Consider the following 4488-nt stretch of genomic DNA (forward strand, 5'->3'; position numbering starts at 1 on the left):
GATCTTGCTGTAATCTTTCCCTCCCTACTAGCGTGCTCACTTCACCCCAAATTTTGGTATCATCAGCGAATTAGATCAGCTGCGCCCCCTGACAGGCATCTATGGGGCTCCACCTTCTCTACACCCCAGCCATGTGCCAGTCTTCAGGAAGGTCTGTTATCGTTGGTGTGACCCGTCCTCTGGTGATGACTTTCCCTGCTCTCTTTATCGGCTGGGCTACCATTGACTCCATCTAGCTGCTGATTCTGCTTCGGGATGTTTGGGCTGTCCCTGCTCTTCTTTCAGGTCTTTGGCTCTAACCTGGCTGCCTGCAGGGTGTCCCAGCCACTCCTCCCTTGGAGTGTCAGTCACAGTCCCAACCCTCACCTTGGGGTCTCTTCAGATAGTCCCCAGTAGCAACAAAAAAGGGAAGGAAGAAATTAACAGAAGAACGGGGTGACGGGGGCGGGGGAGGAACAACACAGTCCACTCATTGTCCTGGAGCTGGTTGTCCCAGCTGTCCCCCGGCATCATCCTGGCTCCTTTCTCTGCTCACGGACCTCTCCAGTGGGTCCATCTCCGGGTCTCTTTTCAGTCGCCAGCATTACCTACATCCGGGGCGGGAAGCACTTCCATCCTCCACTCCCTGCAGTGCTCCCCTGGCGTTCTTCCCAGTGCTGACTTTTATCCTGGCTGGACAGCATCCCAGGGTGATGCCACCCACCTGTGCTGGCTCCAGCTGGAAATAAGCATGGCTTATGAACCATGCGGATGCTTCATGCCGGCACAGCTTGTCTGCCCCTCCCTGGCCTGAAATCAGTAAGTTTGCCCTGGTTTCAGGGCTTTTCTTGTCAAGGCGGGCTGTCCCTGCCCCAAGTCCTACCATGGGGGGGGTCTCTTGTCTCCTGGTGACTGTCCCCATGGGACACTAGCAAAGAGCTTAGACACAGAAATCTGTGGCAGATCAATGCCACCATATTTAAAGTAGGCCTGAGATCCCATCACTTTTTCTGGCAGACAGCCACAGTAGCACAGGAGGTCACTCAAAAATGAGAAGATGTTTCTGAAAGCCTTGTCCTATGTGGCTTGCCCAAAATCTTATCAAGTGTCAAGAAGTTGTGGGTATTGGAATTGGTTATTGTAGTGCTAGATAGAGGGGAATAATCACTTTCCTTGACCTACTGGCAACACACCTACCAGTTCAGCCCAGTATGCCTTCTTGGAAACAAGGGCACACTATTGGCTCATATTCAGCTTATCATTCACTGTAACTCCCAGGTCCTCTTCTGCAGAGCTGCTTCCCAGCCAGTCAGCCCCCAGGCTGTACCATCGCATGGGATTGTTCCACCCTAAATGCAGGTGTTTGCACTTATCCTTGTTGAACCTCATGAGATTCCTTTTGGCCCAATCCTCCAATTTGTCTAGGTCACTCTGCATCCTAGCCTCCAGTGTATCTACTACTTTCTTCAGTTTGGTGTTATCTGGAAACTTGCTGAGGGCTCAGGACAGGTTTTTAAACAAGAACAGTATTTTGAATTGAATCTTGAAAGCATACACAGCCTTGAGGTATAGCCAGAGCATTCAGTGTAACAGAGGTGACAGAAGGTACCAAGGAATATTAATGAAAAGGATGGTAGTTGGGTAATATTTGTAGAGACAGCCGTTGATGGGTGGAAGATAAGGTTAGGAGCATAGAAATGAAATGAGATAGTGCAGCAGCTAAACAAGCTTGATGGAACAAACAGAATGCAAAACACACTAGTGAAGGTTTATGTGTAATGTCTGTCCGTAGCCCTGAAGGGGAAGTTGAATGCCATATTTAGGAAAGGAGTGCCAATAACCCTGCCCAAAATGCTTGGGCCAGCCTCAACAGTGCTGTGCTCATGACAGAATACAAATGGTTGTTTGGAGGCATGCAGTGAAAAGGGCAGTAAACTTCTGTAGGAAGGCACTGCAGAGTGGAGGAACTGCAGAAGTAACCCAGCTGTATCAGGAGAGCAACAGAAAGTTTTTTCACATCCTAACCAAACATATTCTATGACTTGATAGAAAGTTCTGACCTAAGGCAAACAACAGGCTAAGTGCTTGGAATGAAAGTTTAGCCAAAGTTCCTAATGGAAACTTAAAAAAATGTTTAAGAATGAGAGAGCAAAATAAAAACAAGTGTTTGGTTTCATTTTGAATCTACTAACCTATTGATGTACAAGCTATCCTGAAGATCTGATGAAAATAACAAACTAGAATGGTGAACCACTTCTCAGGATACATGTCTGTTTTGTAAAGAATCACAAGTTTAGAAAGTGCAGTTAAAAAACAAAGCACAAGCTACTGTAAACTCTGGTTCCAAAGCCTAGCTGGGTGAACATAGCTGCTAGATGACAAAGGGTTAATTTATCCTCCTCTTTATAGATAAGCTTAATTTTTGTCACATTTTAAAATTGTCTATTACATGCTGATTTTTTTTTTATTGGAAAGTCTCATAATGTATTTACTGTAGAACTCATGTAATTGTTTCCATGTGAACAATTCAATCTGGTTCTGATCATCAGAGGTATAAAACCAGGGAATCTTTTGCATGTTAATGTTAGTACTGTACTTGGAAACTGGACATTTTTTAAATTGTTTGTGCATTTACCTAACGCATGCAAATACATCAATGTGTCAACTGAGGGTCAGTGATGCAGGAAAAAAAGTATGTCATTACAGGAATGAGCCGCCTTTTGGCTAATACTCATTCCTCTCACTCAGTCTGAACCCGATTCTGGTTTCACTTACACTAATACCATGCCAGTGTGGGCCTCCAGATGTCAGCCCATATACTCATGATTTACGTCAATCTAAACGTAAGAAGAAGAACAGGCTCTGTATCTGTTACTCATATTCAAGGTTCAGAACCTAAGCAAAATAGCCTAATGGAAGTATTGATATACTATAAAAAGGTTTCCTGACTTTTATAAACAGATCTGTGTCTCTGTTTAGACTTTCAAGAAGCTACTCCAGTTCAGCAGTGTTTGGTTCCATCAATGACCAATGTTAAGAGAGTTTTTTCCAATGTCTATTGACTAGTGGTAATATATTTTATCAGCTCATATAATTAATTGGCTTATGTTTATTAGGGCAACTTACCAGGGGTGGTCAGAAATCCAACAAAATGGCAGATCCAGTGTTTCAGCCAACTTACCATTTTTAATAGTTACTAGTCTCCTTTTTGAAAAAATTATGTCTTGTACTCCTTGAAGAACAGCAAAACATCAACATGTGATGACCCTAATCTGTAAAGGGGTTTTTGAAAGATATTTTTCTGGGACATTCTACACCATGACTTGCCTCTTACCTTCTTTGGCTAAAAGTCTAAACATCTTTCTCTGATCATTAACTCCAGGACAGAAAAAAGAGGCTGATTCCTAAAGAACCAACCAAACAAGAACAGAAATAAAAACTTCACAAGAAAATGTCCTGAAGTTACATTAAGCTTTCCTGTATCTCATATTGTCTTCTTCATGAACACATTTTCTCTCCAAATCATCCCTCTTGTGACTCTAAAACAAGAAAAGAAAAGTAGTGCTTTGTGTATAATCAGAAAGTTTGTTTTCCATTATACTTAGAAATACAATAGAATTACAACATGTGGCTCCCATCCTACAATTGCAGAGTGAGGAAATGTGCACATCTGAGTTGTCCCACTGAGTTCAAGGAGAGCACTTACATGTGAGTGCAGGCAGGACTGGGGCTTCTGTAATTATATGTCATAAAAGCAAAAGCACAGAGTTTGAAAATCATAGTAGAATGACTCTACACACAGTAGACTTGAAATACTGAGGATGACACTGTGCTGTGCTGCTAAGATGCAAGGAACTCCCAGCCCAGAATGCAATGGGGCTTAGATTGTGCTAGGTCACTAATTTACTCACTTAATTCTGAGCTGCTCAGGGAAGCTGGACATGCCTCTAACCTAATGTTTACAGCCCTTAGGACCTGTCTAAGATATGGCAGTTGCTTTTGACTGCCCCAGAGGTAGCTATCCTACCTAGTATCTCTGATTGCTGAGCACTGTAGACATACCACCTGCACCAGGGCTTACAAAAGAGTCTTCATGAACCAGTCTGTAGGCTGTTGCTTATAGTGCCTGTGCCCACCTGGCCTTGAACATCCAGTCACGTGCGGTCTTGGCCCGAGTGGCCAGTAGTGATCACCCTTCGGTCTCCTGTAGGCCAGTGAGTAGATGTTTATCCCCGAAGTGGCCTCCCCCAGTCTCTCCTGCCACAACTTTGAATGTTATACCATTGGGGGGGATGACCACCTGGGTTTCCTCTGTGGCGGGGAGTCCATCCGGCAGTCGTCTGTGGGCTCCACCTCCCCTACACCCCAGCATCACACCAACCCCTGGCAGGTCACTAAATCTTCTCGGCCATACTCCCAATACTGTCATACTCCTGGGCTTGGTAACTTTTGTAGCCCTCTCCCTTCCTGGGGTACTACTCCTCAAGGTTATAGGTTAGGGGCTGACCC

This window comes from Gavialis gangeticus, unplaced genomic scaffold (genome assembly GCF_001723915.1).
Source record: "Gavialis gangeticus isolate Ggan-Ray unplaced genomic scaffold, GavGan_comp1, whole genome shotgun sequence".
Lineage (NCBI taxonomy): Eukaryota > Metazoa > Chordata > Crocodylia > Gavialidae > Gavialis > Gavialis gangeticus.